Below are 18,962 nucleotides of genomic sequence, written 5' to 3'. Positions count from 1 at the left end.
ATGAAGACCACTATTAATATATTCTACCATCCTTCAAGGCGGTCTTGATCATCACTTGTTTTTCAAGTTGTCTGTGAGGAAAAAGGTAGGAAGATTAGTTAATGTAAGTCAGCTTCATAAACCTTAACAATTTCACTTCATAGCAAAAGACTATAAATGTACTCTTATTGACTTTGTCACGCTATTTTTTGCTTCTAAACTTAATGCAATTACATCAACAATGACATATTTGTCTGTAAAGATCAAACTGCTTGGCCAACAGCTGTTCTGTTTTGTTACTACGGAAGCACGTGCTGATTACATCATTATTCCATGATGATGTCACAATAATAAATAAAACCTTAGACCTCCCTTTCAACCAAGTGACTAATGGCCTGAAAAAGGCCATCAGTGCTATTATCCTAACAGTAACTTAGTTCCTTTAGGGCTATTATTGTGAAGATTAATTATTTGAAATTGTAAGTTATTGACATTTGTCTAAAGCTTCATAGGTGTGCTGTAGAGAGAGAATGTACACTCACCTACAAATAAACAAATGCAAAAGCCTGTAACTAGCAGGATAGATCTTCTGGGACCCAAAGGGGGCCCTCAATAGCCCTGATACAACCCCATCTGTGCCAGTTTTCTTAACAAAGGAAGAGGACATCAGCTTAATACTATCTATAAGGTGCCACAGGATTCTGAGATGTAGGTGCAGTTAATCAGTGTAGAGAACCCATGTTCAGACAACTAAGTTAATACTTGGTCAGGAGCCCCTCCACATTGTGCTCCTGTTGTCAGACATAGACGCTGCCTCACATCTCCTGATAGCAGGGAGATCCACCTGTGGGTAGCAGTTAGGCTATAAGCAATTGTCATAACCAGAAAGGGAAGCATAACAACCCTCCTGTATACAATACTATAAAATCCCTCCTGGCCAGAGGCACCAAAATCCTTTTACCTATAAAGGGTTAAAAAGCTCAGGTAACCTGGCTGACACCTGACCCAAAGGACCAATAAGGGGACAAGACACTTTCAAATGTTGGGAGTGGAGGGGGGTAAGGCTTTTGTTTGTGTGCTTTGTTTTTGGGGGTGTTCACTCTTGAGACTAGGAGGGACCGGACATCAATCCATGTTCTCCAAATCTTTCTGCGCAAGTCTTTTCTATTTCAAACATGTAAGTAACAGCCAGGCAAGGCATGTTAGTTTTATCTTTGTTTTCTCAACTTGTAAATGTTCCTTTTGCTAGAGGGTTTACCTCTGTTTGCTGTAACTTTGAACCTAAGGCTAGAGGGACTTCCTCTGGGCTCTTTGAATCTGATTACCCTGTAAAGTTATTTTCCATCCTGATTTTATAGAGATGAATTTTACCTTTTCTTTTAATAAAATTCTTCTTTTAAGAACCTGATTGATTTTTCATTGTTTTAAGATCCAAGGGTTTGGATCTCTGTTCACCGGGACTAATTGATGAGGGGTTACCAAGCCTTCCCAGGAAAGGGGTATAGGGGTTTGGCGAGGATATTTCTCAAGCCTACCCAGGAAAAGGGGTGTAAGGGTTTGAGGGGATATTCTGAGGGAAGAGGAATGCCAAGTGGTCCTTTCCCTGTTTCTTGTTAAAGCATTTGGTGGTGGCAGAGTATTAAAATTTAACCTAAGCTGGTAGAAATAAGCTTAGGGTGTCTTTCATACAGGTCTCCACATCTGTACCCTAAAGTTCAGAGTGGGGAGGGAACCTTGACAGCAATACTCTGTGGTCCACCAACATGCATCATATACCTACTCCATTACTTATAAAATGACACCTTCCCATTGGATCGATACACAGTCAGACCACACTGACCTCTTTGCCAGGCCAAGACCATCTAGGGCAACTTGGCTGTAAAAGCTTTTATGCAGAATGGTGAATATTCTACAGTTCTACAGAATTTGTAACAGAATTTGCTCAATGCTGCAAAAATGTGCTCTGGAATGTTAGCTTTCATTTTAATAAAATATTCTTCTTTGAGTGCTTGTTCATGTCTATTCCAATCAGGTGTGCGTACGCCACATGCACAGTCGTTGGAAACTTTTTTTCCCTTAGCAGCTCCCATAGGGTCGGCTGGGGAGCTGCCTCGAGTGTCTCCTTCCTGGCACTCAATATATGACCCTGCTAACCCGACTCCCCTTCAGTTCCTTCTTACCGTCCATGGCGGCTATTGGAACTGTTACTTGCTTGCTTTTCAAGAGCTCCCTGAACATAGTTACCTAGTAGTTAGCTGTTAGTTAGTATAGTTATAGTTATCATTAGTATAGGTGTTTATGAGAGGTATCTTTCCCTATCCCCTCACCCCTTCTTGGGCTCTGGGCCATGCTCCGAGCGTAAGGCTTTAAGTCCTGCAGTGCATGCCATAAACCCATGCCAAATAGTGACCCCCATGTCTCTTGCTTGAGGTGTCTGGAGCAGGTGCATGCAGACCAAGTGCTGCAAAATCTGCAGAGCTTATAAACCTAGGACGAGAAAGGAGCGGGATTTCCATTTGAAGCAGCTGCTCATGGAATCCACACTTTGTCCAGTGGCTTCAAACCGCCAAGGCTCAGGCCCAGCACCGCAACAAGGAGCAGTTGCCCGGCACTGCTGTACTTCCCCGGTGCCCCATAAGTTACATAAGAAGACTGAGAGAGGGTGCTCTCCTCAGAGAGCTGTGGGACTGCCAAGGCATGCTTCGCTGCACCCGAGGAAGGACCCAGCTCCCAAGAGTCAGTGCGGTCAACTCCAGTGCCCCAGAAGGCACTGAGTCTGGCACATACCAACTCTCCAACACGGCAGTGCCAGGTGGAGGTGTTGGAGCCACCCTCCACCCCAGACACTTTGAAACCACAAGAGATCTCAAAGAGATGACTGTGATTCAGCCCCTGGTAATTAGGTACAAGCCTCCAGTACCATTGAGAGCAGTACCATTCAGAGGCAAGTCTGCCATGATGCAGCACTCCCAGTCGCTGGATCAGCACCGCGCCCGGCACCGTTCCCAATCCCAGTTGCCATGACATCATTCCCCGGAACTGAGTCCAGCAGGGACATGCCCGGCACTGGGGACATGGTGATCAATCTCCCCAGCACCATAGACAGATCAGCACCTGTCCACAACACCTTCGCAGGACCAGCACTGACAAGCGGCACTGGAGCCCAGCAGTCAATCGCCGGCATCGGACCCATGACTCCGGTTCCCATCACCAGATTGCCAGCACTGATCCTCGAAAAGATTGTCACAGCACCGGTCCCCTGCCTCTTTCACTCGACACTGGTGACCTGCACATGTGGCTTCAGCTCCGCTGTTGTCATTGCCCTCAGCTCTTCAGAGTCTGATGCAGACTCATATTATTTGAGGCACAGTTGACACAGTTTGGGCAGACACTGAAGGGATGTGCATGCGGCCTGGCAACCACAGTGACAACTCCCCATGCAATGGCCCTTTTGGACCCCCTGCGCTTACCATCACATCCGCGGGCTCTAGGTCTGTGATCTCAGGATGCCACCCTTTCCAGTCACCTAGAGATAGGCCTGCCTCTCGGGGAGCTGAAGCTGCCTTCTACAAGCCACCCCCTCAAACTGCAGAGGTGAGGCCGGAAACAGCTCAGGACCTGCCACGAGGCAGCCACCCCTGCTGAGCCGGTGGCAGAGCCTGGTACAGTTTAGGAGCAATCCAGGCAGCTCAAGGGCCAGGAGGACCCTGTATTACTACTTGCCACCTCATCTTCCTCACTCGATGAGGCAGTAGCAGGGGCATCAGCTTCAGGGCCCCCACCTATTGACCACAGGGCACACCAGGACCTGCTCCATTGCACTGCCCACAACATGAGCCTGCAGGCAGAGGACTCTATGGTAGAAATCCTTGCCCCAGAAGGTCCTTCCTGGGTGGGGCTACCGCTAATAAAGACCATCCAAAACACTAACTACACCCTGTGTAGACTCCAGCCACCATTCCGCCCACCGCCAGAGGCATAGAGAGGAAGTACTTTGTCCCTTCCAAGGCTACAAGTACTTCTTCTCGCACCCACACACTTGCTTCCTGGTGGTCTCGGCGGCAAACGAAAAGGAGTGTCAGGGGCAACAGGCACCAGCCCTCAAGTCTAAGGAGGCTAAACGCATGGACATCTTTGTTAGGAAGATCTATGCTGCAGGGGGCCTCCAGCTGGCTATCCTCAGCAGATACAACTTTAATTCTTGGACTTCTATGCCTAAGAATAGGGAGTTGCTTCTGACGGAGTCAAGGGCGGAATTTTCTGCCATAGTCGAGGAGGGGAAGGCAGTAGCAAGGACCACCCTCAGGGCCGGTGCTTCCATTAGGCGACCCTAGGCGACCAGGATTCAGGGGGCAGCATTTTGTGCGCTCCCCATGGGGCGCACAGGAGCTTCCGGTTCCACTCCCGTTGCGCCACTGAAAAAGGACCTTCTGCCGACGTGACTTAGAAAACAGTGGTAGGCAACTGAGCAGCTCAATGACTGCCGCTGTCACCTGTGGCATTTCGGTGGAGGGTTCTTCTTCGGCAGCACGATAGGAGTGGAACCGGAAGCTCTCGCACGCCCCGTGGGGAGCACACAAAATGCCGCCACTCAAATTCTGCCTAGGGCGCCAGAAACTCTGGCACCGCTCCTGACCTGCCTACAGGCCTTCCTTGGCTCGGCTGATTCAGCTGTCCATACCTTCTCCTTGGGAGTAGTAATGAGAACTTCCTGGCTCCATGTGTCTGGGTTACTTCCGGAAGTTCAACAGACGCTGCAGGACCTTTCCTTCAAGGGCGCAGGGCTGTTCTCGGACCAGACTGCCTAAAAGCTGCACAGACTGAAAGACTCTAGGGCAACAAGGAAGTCATTGGGAATGCACACACCAGCTACCCAGTGCAAGCATTTAAAGCCCAGCCACAGCAGCAGAGGCAGTACTAGCCCTGCCCAAGGCAAGACTTCTACCACCGTAGAGGCAGAAATAACAGGTGCAAGCCTTCAAACTCACATTCAGGGCAGAGACAGGGCCTGACCAAGCCATCTTTGGGCTCCAAACAAGGCTTTTGAAGGGACACCCGAGGATGGCGTACCCACTGTGATGCCAGATTCTTCCCCGTGCTTCATGATTCATTTGTCCCACTTCTACCATGCTTGGTCACAAATAACGTTGGACTGTTGGGTGCTCCGCATGGTAGAAATGGGATATTCTCTCCAGTGCTGCTCCTGCCCTCCCTCCCACCCCCTTGCCCCGACCCTCTTCAGGGACCCTTCTCACGAGTAACTCCTTATCCAGGAGGTGCATTGCTGCTCATTATAGGGGGAGTGGAGGAGGTTCCTCAGGAGCTAAGGGGCAAGGGATTCTACTCCCATTACTTCCTAATCCCTAAGGTAAAAGGGGGTCTCAGGTCCATTCTAGATCTGCGAGGACTCAACAAGTTCATGGTGAAGTTGAAGTTCTGCATGGTCTTCCTGAGCACGATGATACTTTCCCTGGATCCGGGAGACTGGTATGCCGCCCTCAACATGAAAGATGTATACTTTCACATACCCATTCATCTAGCTCACAGATGTTTCCTGAGGTTTGTGGTCAACCACAAACACTATCAGTTCACAGTGCTCCCATTCAGTCTATTGATGGCCCCCTGAGTGTTCACCAAGTGCATGTTGGTGGTCACAGCCTTTCTCTGCAAGAGGCAGGTGCAGGTGTATCCCCACCTCAATGACTGGCTGCTGCAGGGGTGATCCAGGGAGCAGGTGGAGTCTCAAGTCCAGTTAGTCAGATCTACTTTCAAGAGACTAGGACTTCTCCTCAATGTGAACAAATCGATGCTGTCACCGTCCCAAATAACAGAATTCATGGTGGCAGTGCTGGGCTCGGTAGAGGTCAGAGCAATCCTGCTGGAGTCCTGATTCCAAGCAATGGCAGACATTATCCAGACTCTCAGGTGATACCCCACCACAACTGCAACGGGATGCCTGAGTCTCCACAGCCACATGACAGCCTGCACCTATGTGGTCAGGCATGCCAGACTGAGGCTCAGACCACTCCAGGCGTGGTTCGTGTCAACCTATCCCCCAGGACGAGACAGCTTGGACTCGGTAGTGACAGTCCCAGAGCAAGTTCTAGAATCCCTCCATGGGTGGCTAGACCCTCGCACGGTCCATGAAGGAGTCCTCTCCAACACTCCTCAACCCTCCATGAGCCTCGTAATGCATGCATCAGCTCTGGGTTCGGGGCCCACCTAGGAGATCTCCAGACACAGGGTCTGTGGTCACAGATCAAGCTCTGACTCCACATCAGTATCAAGGAGCTTGTGCGACTAGCCTGCCAGAGCTTCCAGTACAGATTGCAGGGCCAGTGTGTAGCAGTGATGACCGACATCATCACCATGTTTTACTTAAACAAGCAGAGCAGAGCCCGCTCCTCCCCATTCTGTTGAGAATCTCTCCAGCTTTGAGATTTTTGTATAGCCTGCTGCATTCACCTGGAGGTGTCCTATCTCCCAGGAATACAGAATGAGCAGGTCATTTTGCAACCACGAGTGGTCCATCCATCTGGAGTCATACATTCCATCTTCCAAAGGTGGGGGTTTCCCCATGTAGATTTATTTGCCACCAGGAGCAACAGGAAGTGTCCAATGTTTCTACTCTTTCCAAAAACACAGTCCGGGCTCCATCTTGGATATGTTCATGCTACCCTAGGGAGACCACCTCCTTTATGCCTTCCGGCCGGTCCCACTCATCCACAAGGTGCTGCTCAAGATCCGCAGACACAAGGCAAAGGCAATTCTGCTGGCCTCAGTGTGGCCACACCAATATTGGTACACCATGCTTCTGGATTGTCAGTGGACACCCCGATCAAACTGCTGCTCTACCCCGATCTGATCATATAGGACCATGGTCACCTCCTTCATCCAGACCTCCAGTTCCTCCATCTCATGGCTTGGAAGCTTCATGGTTAAACCCAGTGGAGCGCCAATGCTCGGAATCAGTGAGGGGGGTGCTGCTTGGTAGCAGGAAACCTTCCACCAGGGACACTTACCTAGCTAAGTGGAAAAAGTTCTCATGCTGGTGGGAGCAGCATCATGCATCCCCAATTCAGCCATCTATACCACTCAACCTGGAGTCTAAAGCAGTAGGGATAGGCAGGATCGTCCATTAGGGTACACCTCGCTGCCATCTCGGCATTCCTCCTGGGAGAGCTGGGGTGCGCTGCATTCACCAAATCCATGGTAGGCCATTTCCTGAAGGGCATGGAAAGGCTATATCCACATTCGCAACCACCCATACCTGCTTGGGAGCTCAATCTGGTCCTCTCCAGACTAATGGAGGCCCTCATTTGAACCATGGGTGACATGTTCCCTTCCGTATCTCTCGTGGAAGGTAGCATTCCTGGTTGCCATCACATCAGCCAGGAGGGTATCCGAGTTAAAAGCGCTAACTTCCAACCCCCGCCTACACGGTCTTCCATAAGGACAAAGTACAACTCGGGGCTCACCCAGCCTTCCTACCCAAGGTAGTGTCTCAATTCCACATTGGCAGGAAGATGTCTTGGCCAGTCTTCTATCCCAAGTCTCATGCTAGTGCGCAGGAGCAGAAGTTTCACTCACTGGATGTTCAGAGCGTGCTAGCATTCTATATTGACCGCACAAAGCCTTTCAAGAAATTGATTCAACTGTTTGTGGCAGCGGCAGACTGGATGAAAGGGCTTCCGATCTCTTTGCAACGCATTTCTTCCTGAATCATGGGCTGGATCCATACCTGCTACAAGCTGGCCAAGGTCCCAGCCCCAGCTATTACAGCCCACTCAAGAAGAGCACAAGCCTCGTCAGACATCTTTCTGGCCCAGGTGCCTAGCCAGGAGATCTGGAGAGCAGCAACCTAGTCTTCCATGCACACATTCACCACTCACTATGCCATCACCCACCATGCCAGAGAGGATGCAGATTTTGGCAGAGCGATTCTCCAATCAGTGATTCCTTAACTCTAATCCCACCTCTAGAAGAGAGCTTGGGAGTCACCTGATTGGAATCAATGTGAATGGACACTTTAACCATTTTTTCTAGCCCTTTTTCTTCTTTATCACCTTCTCGTAACTGTTGTTCTTCGAGATGTGTTCAGTGATGAGCTGCCAAAATATTAACAACAGGTTTCCTCCTCCTCACCTCACGAGGGGGTCATGCCCACCCCGGAGGTCGTACCCCATCCAACCCCCCATGTTCCTTGACACCCTCCTGGGACCCCGACCCATTTCCCCCCTTCCCTGTCCTCTGACTGCCCCCTGCCGCCCATCCAACCCCTCCTCTCATTCTTGATGGCCCGCCGGGACCCCTGCCCCATCCAACCACCCCTTCTCTCTGTCCCTGATTGCCCCCCACCACCTCATCCAACCCCTGCTCCTTCCAGACTGCCCCCCAGGACCCTTGCCCCCATACAATCCCCCTGTTCCCTGCCCTCTGACCGCCCCGACCCCTATCCAGCCCCCCACAACCCACCAAACACCCCTCCCTGCTCCCTTACCACACTGCCTGGGGCCCAGACCGGGTCCCCTCCACCGGGACCAGGACCGGCGCTGCAGGGCCCGACTCCCCCAGCCGGGCTGGAGCCACTTGGCCAGCACCGCAGGGCCCGACTCCCTGAGCCGGGCCGGAGTCACTCGACCAGGACCAGCCTGAGCCGGGGCCAGGGGGAGCCAAACTGGGCCGCGCGCGCCATGCCTCCCTGGAGCCCTCCGCACGTCCCCCCGCCCAGCTTACCTGCCTGCTCCTTGTTTCAGGCTTCCCGCGAACATTTGATTAGCGGGAAGCAGGGGAGGGGAAGGAGAAGGAGGGCGGAGTGTTATGGGAAAGAGGGAGGTGAGCTGGGGCTGGGGGCTGGGTGGACAGCTGCCCGAGCCTCTGTTAAATTTAAAAGCTTCTTTAGAACCGGTTGTCCTGGAACAACCGGTTCTAAAAAGGCTTCTAAATTTAACAACCGGTTCCTGCGAACCGGTGCGAACCAGCTGGAGCTCATCACTGGCTGTGTTGTTCATGTCCATTCCAATACCCACCCTCCTTCCCTTATGTTGGAATAGCCGGCAAGAAGGAACTGAAGGGGACTTGGGTTGGCAGGGTCATGTATTGAGCGTCAGGAAGGAGCCACTCCAGGGGGCTCCCCAGCTGACCTGACAGGAGCTGCTAAGGGAACAAGTTTCTGACGACCATGCATGCAGCGCGCACACACCTGATTGGAATGAATGTGAACAACGCAACTTGAAGAACAACAGTTATGAGAAGGGGAGTAACCTTTTTTATTTTTTTTTCCTAGCCCTCATGGTTGTGGAAATAGCCTTGAAAAATGTGAACAGAGTATAACTGATGAAACTGTAATTTCCTGGGTCTGCAGAAAACCTGAAAAATAGCTCTGAGATGTGTGAACTACACAATGCATTTCTCAGGCAGGGCAGAACTCTGCGATTCTGCAGACATGGAACAGATACCCTGGAACTCAGCATTTTTGCCATGGAATATGATTTTGCTGAAGCCAGGCATCTGATATTTTATTTTTTGTCTCCCTGCCCTATCAGAACCTGCCAGCAGCTTTCTCTTGTTCTCCAGATTTGCCTATAAAGGGAAGTTAATTTGATTAGTGTATGTTCTCTATGCTGTTCCATGAAGCCAAGCAGCAGGGGTTCAGGTAGCCAGAGCTGGAGTCCAGCTTGCAGCCAGGGAGTTGGGAAGGGCACCAGAAGAACATCACAGCCCCTAGAGCCCATGGAGCCCATGGAGATAAGCCACTGAAGGCAGCTACAAGCCCCCCAAGCTTCCCTGGAACAAAAAAGGGTGAGAGAGATGGTCTGAATAACATTGTGAAAAAATTCATAATTGAAAATAATCACGGATTTTTTTTTTACCACATGGGTATTTTCAAGTATGAACTATAGTTCTGTGAGTTTTGTAGGGGTAGTAGAATGGGAATGAAGAATATTTAATGGAGATAGACTAAATTAACTCTGCCACAGAATTTAAGGATCCTTGCGATGGCATTTTGCCACACAATTTGGTGGCACTGTGCAGGAGTACTCAGGGGATCCTGCCTATATCCAGTTACTGCCCCTTTTAGGTCTTTGAAAGGCTGCTGGCTCTTTGCTCCTGAAAGCTCCTTTTGACCCTCTGTATTCAGAGCTCTGGAGGCATATTCCAGTGCTGCAGTTTCTGCTCCTTCCCCACAAACTCTGTTCAGACCTGTATCCTGCTACTGCAATTTATGTCAGCAGTGGCCCGCTCCACTGCTGGATTCTTTCTTCATACCCAGACTCAGTTCTCAGGCTATATCCTGCTTCCTGACCTTTTCACTACAGCCTGCTGTAAAGCAGCTACCTCCCACCCCGCTGCTCAAGCACACACAGTCTCCCTCAGTAGGGCTGCCAACCCTCCAGGACTGGCCTGGAGTCTCCCGGAATCAGCATCGATCTCCCGGTGACTACTGAAAGCAATCTGGAAGATTTTAATAGGATATTTTAAGAAAATGACATTATGGCATGTTGGGGAGAAAAAATCTCCTGGAATAGCTTCACTCAGAATTGGCAAACCTATCCCTCAGCCTGAACCCCTCTGCAGTCTGAATGTCACTTCCTTTTCCTGTTCATTAGCATTCAGTATGCCCTCCTCTGGCTATGTGTGGGAATGATGGCCGAGGCCTTTCTGACCACCTCACTCTGCGGTTGGAAGTAACCAGCAATTAAACAGCTGACTCAGGAAAATGTCATCAATTTTGCTTAACTGAAACATTAGAGGAGCTTTCCAGGCTCCTGTGGAAACTGGTTGCTATAGAAATGATGATGTGCCAATGGTGAGACGCTAGCTGGTGAGTGGCAATAGTTTGGTGTTGGTTGGGATGAGTTTTAGACAGATCTGTCTAAAACTCTCCCTACAGTTAGCACTGTGCTACTCTGCTAGCTTTAAATGGTCTCAAGGCAGGCACATGTCCCCATCCTTCTGAATTCCTCTTGGCCCAGTGCCAGCACAGAGCCAACAACACATATATACAAGCCCTCCTTATCACTGGCACATGAGGCAGTGTGGGGATGGACCAGGGGAGGGAAGGAAAGACAGGCCAAAGCATGACCAGAGCAGTCCTGAGCCCCAGTTCCCTGCTGTACAATTCCCATAGGAGCCATGGCAGTACAGTGGGGAGTGCATCTTAGGCTGCTTTAATTTGCCTTGAGGACTGAACTGGCCCACACAACCCCTGAATAGGGGAAGTGGAAGCCACCTCCTTCCATCTCTGTCCCAGCCTACAGTCAGCACAAGGATGAATCTGGGACAGTGGTGCAAATTGTGACTAATTTAAGAGGATTTTCTATCCACAAGTGCTTCGTACACTTAGCTTCATTTTTCATGTAATGCCTTTTTTCCCCCACTTTTTCTTACTCTTTCTTCTCTGTATTTGTTTCTTCTTATGATAGTCAACTTACTTATCCTCTGGATTTTTTTCTCTCCCTCACTGCCCTTTTCTCTCTCTTTCTCTCTGTTTTTCATTCTTCTCCTTGGCCTCTTTTTTTCATTGTCTCTCCTGAGCCCAGTGTTTGAGGGAATTTTCAAATGCACCAATATGGCAGGCGACCAGCTTGGCTTAACAGTGAAATCCTTGCTGATCTTAAACACAAAAAAAGAAGCTTACAAGAAGTTTAAGATTGGACAAATGACCAGGGAGGAGTACAAAAATATTGCTCACGCATGCAGGAGTGAAATCAGGAAGGCCAAATCACACTTGGAGTTGCAGCTAGCAAGAGATGTTAAAAGTAACAAGAAGGGTTTCTTCAGGTATGTTAGCCACAAGAAGAAAGTCAAGGAAAGTGTGGGCCCTTACTGAATGAGGGATGCAACCTAGTGACAGAGGATAGAGAAAAAGCTAATGTACTCAATGCTTTTTTTGCCTCTGTCTTCACAAACAATGTCAGCTCCCAGACTACTGCACTGGGCAGCACAGCATGGGGAGAAGGTGACCAGCCCTCTGTGGAGAAAGAAGTGGTTTGGGACTATTTAGAAAAGCTGGACAAGCACAAGTCCATGGGGCTGGATGTGCTGCATCCGAGGTTGCTAAAAGAGTTAGCGGATGTGGTTGCAGAGCCATTGGCCATTATCTTTGAAAACTCATGGCGATCGGGGGACATCCTGGATGACTGGAAAAAGGCTAATGTAATGCCCATCTTTAAAAGAGGGAAGAAGGAGGAGCCGGGGAACTACAGGCCAGTCAGCCTCATCTCAGTCTCTGGAAAAATCATGGAGCAGGTCCTCAAGGAATCAATTCTGATGCACTTAGAGGAGAGGAAAGTGATCAGGAACAGTTAGCCTGGATTCACCAAGGGCAAGTCATGCCTGACTAACCTAATTGCCTTCTATGGTGAAATAAGTGGCTCTGTGGATGAGGGAAAAGCAGTGGATGTTTTATTCCTTGACTTAAGCAAAGCTTTTGATACGGTCTCCAACAGTATTCTTGCTGGCAAGTTAAAGAAGTATCAGCTGGATGAATGGACTATAAGGTAGACAGAAAGCTGCCTAGATTGTTGGGCTCAACGGGTATTGATCAATGGCTCCATGTCTAGCTGGCAGTCAGTATCAAGTGGAGTGCCCCAAGGGTCGGCCCTGGGGCCAGTTTTGTTCAATATCTTAATTAATGATCTAGAGGATGGCGTGGACTGCACACTCAGCAAGTTTGCAGATGACACTAAACTAGGAGGAGTGGTAAATACACTGGAGGGTAGGGATAGGATACAGAGGGACCTAGACAAATTAGAGGATTGAGCGAAAAGAAATCTGATGAGGTTCAACAAGGACAAGTGCAGAGTCCTGCACTTATGACGGAAGAATCCCATGCACTGCTACAGACTAGGGACTGAGTGGTTAGGCAGCAGTTCTGCAAAAAAAGACCTAGGGGTTACAGTGGATGAGAAGCTGGATATGAGTCAACAGTGTGCTCTTGCTGCCAAGAAGGCTGCTGGCATTTTGGGCTGTACAAGTAAGGGCATTGCCAGCAGTTCGAGGGACGTGATCATTCCCCTCTATTCGGCATTGATGAGGCCTCATCTGGAGTAGTGTGTCCAGTTTTGGGCCCCATACTACAAGAAGGATGTGGAAAAATTGGAAAGAGTCCAGCGGAGGGCAACAAAAATGATTGGGGGCTGGAGCACATGACTTATGAGGAGAGGCTGAGGGAACTGGGAATGTTTAGCATGCAGAAGAGAAGAATGAGGGGGGATTTTATAGCTGCTTTCAACTACCTGAAAGGGGGTTCCAAAGAGGGTGGATCTAGACTGTTCTCAGTGGTACCAGATGACAGAACAAGGAGTAACAGTCTCAAGTTGCAGTGGGGGAGGTTTAGGTTGGATATTAGGAAGAACTTTTTCACGAGGAGGGTGGTGAAGCACTGGAATGGGTTACTGAGGGAGGTGGTGGAATCTCCTTCCTTAGAGGTTTTTAAGGTCAGGCTTGACGAAGCCCTGGCTGGGATGATTTAGTTGGGGATTGGTCCTGCTTTGAGCAGGGGGTTGGACTAGATACCTCCTGAGGTCCCTTCCAACCCTGATATTCTATGATTCTATGTGTTTGAAATGGGGCAACAAGACTTTCTCCTAACACCCGAGGAACTTGAACTTTGATCTGAATACCAAGAATAGATCCAATTCCCCTGAACTTTGTTGGAGTCTAAGTCCAATTTGGTCTCTGTAACAGGACAAAGCAAAATCCCTACTCCCTCTGAACACACAAATCAGAACTTTGAGGAAGCCTCAGTCTGGATCTAGCCTCAGATCTTGGTTTATCATCCTGGGCTCTTCTTTCTTGTTCCCTAAATCCACAATGTCCCTTTCATTGCTATTTCATCCCAGACCTTCACCCACTTCTGGATGATGTTTAACAAAGGATTAATTCCCTGCTTTTTTCCGTTGCAGTTTTACAATTGGGGAGGAAAAGGCCGAGCAGCCACTTAGCCCACGTCCAGACTACAGCCTAAAATCGATGTGCTTAAAATCGATTTTATAAAGCAGGTTTTATAAAATCGATTTTGTGCATCCACACTAGAGGTACTTACATCGATGTTGAGCGTCCATTTTCCCTGGCGTCCATCTTTTGCTTGAGCGTTGCACTCTGGGTACCTATCCCACAGTTCCTGCACGGGTCCCTGCCCTTTGGAATTATGGGTTACTAGCCCAGTGCATGATGGGATCAAAGTCCCCGTCCTGGGTGGTTCTGGGTACAACTTCACCCCCCCCCCTTCCTGTAAACGGCACACAGTCAGTTCGCGCTGTGTTTACTGGCTGCAGTGAGGGAAACGCCATTTTGCAGCAAGCATGGATCCAGGTCTGCTCTTGTCCTTGATCGCGAATACTGTAAATACTTCATGCATTCTCGTTCTATCACTGCTGACCCATGATGCAGAAATGCAAGAGAGAATGCTTGAATGCGGGGACGACAGCGATGACGAACTGGAGAACGAGTTTTCTGACACCCCGGGCCCCTGCACGTTGGAGCTCCTGACGGTTATGGGTGAGGTTTTACCCGTTCCGCGCCGCTTTTGGGCACGGGAAACAAGCACTGACTGGTGGGACCGCATAGTCCTGCAGGTGTGGGACGATTCGCAGTGGCTGCGGAACTTTCGCATGCGTAAGAGCACTTTCTTTGAACTTTGTGACTCGCTTTCTCCTGTCCTGAAGCGGCATAATACCAGGATGAGACCAGCCCTCACAGTGGAAAAGCGAGTGGCAATAGCCATATGGAAGCTTGCAACGCCAGACAGCTACCGGTCAGTCGGTAATCAATTTGGAGTGGGCAAATCTACTGTGGGGGCTGCTGTGCTGGAAGTATCCAAAGCAATCATTAAGCTGCTGCTTCGAAAGGTTGTGACTCTGGGAAACGTGCAGGCCATTGTGGATGGCTTTGCTGCAATGGGATTCCCTAACTGTGGGGGGGCCATAGATGGAATCCATATCCCTATTTTGGCACCGGAACACCAGGGTGCCCAGTACATAAACCGCAAGGGGTACTTTTCGATGGTTCTGCAAGCCCTGGTGGATCACAAGGGACGTTTCACCAACATCCACGTGGGATGGCCAGGAAGGGTTCACGACACACGTGTCTTCAGGAGCACTACACTGTTTAAACGGCTGCAGCAAGGGACCTACTTCCCTGACCAGAGAATAACAGTTGGAGATGTCCAAATGCCTATAGTTATCCTTGGGGACCCAGCCTACCCCTTGATGCCCTGGCTAATGAAGCCATACACAGGCAGCCTTGACAGTGCTCAGGAGTTGTTTAATTACAGGCTGAGCAAGTGCAGAATGGTGGTAGAATGTGCATTTGGCAGGCTTAAGGCGAGATGGCGAACGCTTCTTACTCGCTCAGATCTTAGCCAAACCAATATCCCCTTTGTCATTGCTGCTTGCTGTGTGCTCCACAATCTCTGTGAGAGCAAGGGGGAGGCCTTTATAGCGGGGTGGGAGACTGAGGTAAACCACCTGGCCGCTGATTATGCGCAGCCAGACACCAGGGCAATTAGAAGATCACACCAGGATGCTGTGCACATCAGAGAAGCACTGAAAAGTAGCTTCCTCATGGGCCAGGGTACAGTTTGAATGCTGATTTTCCTTTCAATTGATTGCTGCCCTCTCTGTCTATGCGGTGTTGCTGCTGCAAGATACTTTCCCTGCAGCATTCCTCAATTGCTTGCTTAGGTTACTTGCGAGAGCTGTCCATTGGAAAACATATAATTCTGTATTTCCCAATTATTACCTACCTCCACCATTAGCTGCTTCCGTCTGCTGCTAGGCACTGTACCTGCAACCTTCCTTAACTGCTTTTTTATTGAACATAAAGTTACTATTATTTGTTAAAAGAATTGTGTTCTTTATTTAAAATCAGACCCTTTCATCAATCAAGCATCATGCTTGTTGTTACAATACTGTGCATGAAATTTCATAACTCAACGTTCTATGGGGGACGGAGCGAGGGAGGTTTGGAGGAAGAGGGAGGGAGGTTGGAAAGAAGAAAATGCATCAGAGAAGACAGAACAAGAGTTCTCATGGACCAGGGTACGGTATGGCTGCTTTCTTTGTTTTCCCTTTATTACCCATATCCCCAATTGTCAAATCCTGATGCTGATAACTAGCTTCCGTGCAGCTTTCCAAAGCTGCTTGCTTTACTTCATTACCAAACTACAGTCACATTGCCTTAATAGCATGACCTGAGAGTAAAAATAGGCAAAGGTGCCATGGGAGAAGTTTGGATCATTAGAGGAGGGAAAAAACAGGACACAAAGGGCTTTTCAATTTAATGAAAGCCTTCTGGTTGGAGTGTCCGCAGCGGTGGAGGGGGCTGGTGCAGAGAGCCTTCCCCCACGCGTTCTTACACGCCTGGTTCTGGAAGGTGTGGGACAGGGTGAGTACTGAGGGAGGTTATACACGGGCTGTAGGGGCATTCTGAAACCACGGAGCTCTTGCAGCATATCACGGAGGATGTCAGTCTGATCACGAAGAAGATCCACAGTTGCTGCTCGCCAGCGCTGATCTTCCTGCCACCTGACTTCATTTTTGGCGTCCCTCCTGTCTTCGCGTTGACTGGCAGCCTCCCTGTACTTAGCGACCAATTGTTTCCAGTCCCCCTGCTGAGCTCTCTCTGTACGGGTTACTGCCATAATTTCGGTGAACATGTCCTCACGCGTCCTCCTTTTCCTCAGTCTTCTTATGATACCCCCCCCCCACGTAGAGGAGAAGCGAGAGGGAGGCTGGAGAAATGTGCAGCTGTGTGTGGGGGGGTGGGGATTGGAAAGAGTGATAAAAGAATCATAAGAGACACATTTCACACAACAATGCATACAGTCTTTCTCCTCACTGACCTGTGCCTGTTACCGAACCTTGAACATGTTACTTTACCACAAGGTCGCCTTAGGATTCCTTTAATACTTATTGCTTGTGGCTGAGGACAGAGATTTCTGCCCAGACGCAGGTGAGGGGAGCACACAGACCGTGTCCGGAGAAAAGGGTAAGTTAATAATGGCTAGTAATCCCTGTAGTAGATTGTACTGGTAATCAAGCTGGTCTCCTTCCCCGGTTTGCTCTCGCGTTCCCCGAACAAGCAGGTCTCCTTCCCTGCGGTTTGCTGGGTGGTTCGGGGAACGCGAGAGCAAACCGCGGCGAAGCTGGTCTCCTTCCCCAGTTTGCTCTCGCGTTCCCCGAACAAGCAGGTCTCCTTCCCTGCGGTTTGCTGGGTGGTTCGGGGAATGCGAGAGCAAACCGCGGCAAAGCTGGTCTCCTTCCCCGGTTTGCTCTCGCGTTCCCCGAACAAGCAGGATGAATCCGCCCTGCTACAATGGAGACTTTTCTAAAAACCACCTCATGGGTCACTGTTTTAGGAAAGGTTTTTAATCTACTTGGTCAGTGACTCTAAATACAGGTAGTGATTTGAAGCACCCAGTAAAAAAGGCTTACATTAAACCGAAGCTTTTATTAAAAGAAATTACACTCACCAGAGGACGGTCCCTCAGCTTCATTTTCTGGAGTACTGCCTTGAGATGGCTGGCAGGGAACCTCAGTAAGGGTGAGGAAAAGATCCTGGCTGTTTGGGGGGATAAAATGCTCTGTGCTCTCTGCTGGAGCCTCCTCCTCTTGGTCCTCATCATACTGATCATCGCCATCAAATAAATCTTCCGTAGTGGCAGGAATCACGACGCCCACCTCTGAATCCACAGACAAGGGGGGGGTTCGTCGTTGCGCTGTTCCCCAATATTGCGTTAAGCTCGTCGTAGAACCGGCATGTTTTGGGGGCAGAGCCTGACCTGCCCTTTGCTGCTTTGGTCTTCTGATACGCCTGTCTGAGCTCTTTCACTTTCACTCGGCACTGTAACGAGTCCCTGGTATGTCCCCTCTCCCGCATTGCATTAGAAATTTTTTCAAAGGTTTTCTCATTTCGTCTGCTCGAGCGCAGTTCTGAAAGCCCTGACTCTTCTCCCCATACAGCTATCAGATCGAGTAACTCCTGTGTGCTCCATGCTGGAGCTCTTTTCCTATTTTCAGGAGACTGCATTCTACTCTCTGCTGCTGAGAGCTCCACGCTGTGCAAGCAGGAAATGGAATTTCAAAGTTCCCGGGGCTTTTCCTGTTTACCTGGCCAGCAGTAGAGTACCTTTACCTGTGTAGAGCGGCCACTAGAGCACTGTGGGATACGTCCCGGAGGCCATTAACTTCGATGTCCGTCCACAATATCATAAAATCGATTTTAAGAAATCGATTTTGGGGTTACTCCTCTCGTTTAGATGGAGTTCCAAAATCGATTTTAGGGACCCTTAAAATTGATTTTATGCACTCTGTAGTGTGGACGGTTACAGCTTTAAATCGATTTAGAGCTCTTAAAATCGATTTAAAGCTCTAGTCTGGACCTGCCCTTAGTGAGCAGAAAGAAAGGAGCATAATTAACCTCTAGTCTGAAGCAAAGAAGAATGAGTTTTGTCACCTTGACTTTTCCTGTCAAGAGATCTATTCAGGAGCACAGGATCAGGAAGAAAGGGGTTCATCAAGGTAGGTCTTGTGGTTAAGGTGGTAGAGTGGAACTTGTGGGTGTGATCCTGCTCTATCATAGACTTGGGCAAGTCACTTAATCTGTGTGCCTCAGTTCCCCCATCTACAAAATGGAGATAATGTTGAGAAGATAAGTAGATTAATAATTGTGAGGCACTTTGATACTATGGTGATCAGGGCCGTGTAAGTACCTAAAGGTATGTCTACACAGTAATGTAAGCCCAGGCTACGTGAGCAAGTGCAGTGTTTGTAAGCCCCGGCTTGAGCGTCCACACTGAATATTGGCCCTAGGTTTAGAATTTTTGAACCCAGGTCTCATACCTGCACTCAGACTGCTATCCTTCACTACGCAGACCTGAGTCAAACTAGCGTATCTCAGGCTTCCTAGTACCCTTCCAGCTGTAGCCACTCTAGACATTTGTTTGTAGTGCACTCTGGGAAAAGGAAAACTTGACA

General features: G+C 49.4%; 1 long non-coding RNA gene across 1 annotated transcript; it reads right to left on the bottom strand.

The window, feature by feature from the left end:
• Nucleotides 1–15,816: 15,816 nt before the first annotated feature.
• Nucleotides 15,817–18,249, bottom strand: LOC127049566 (uncharacterized). Its single transcript, XR_007774009.1, has 2 exons — nt 17,459–18,249; nt 15,817–16,733 (listed from the first exon to the last, which is right to left on the bottom strand). It is a non-coding gene; the product is annotated as an uncharacterized LOC127049566 (long non-coding RNA).
• Between the last annotated feature and the right edge of the window lie 713 nt (nt 18,250–18,962).

The sequence above is a fragment of the Gopherus flavomarginatus genome, chromosome 4, assembly GCF_025201925.1.
Source record: "Gopherus flavomarginatus isolate rGopFla2 chromosome 4, rGopFla2.mat.asm, whole genome shotgun sequence".
Taxonomy (NCBI): Eukaryota; Metazoa; Chordata; order Testudines; family Testudinidae; genus Gopherus; species Gopherus flavomarginatus.
Note: the sequence above shows the minus strand (reverse complement) of the source record. Positions and strands in the feature narration are given on the sequence as shown.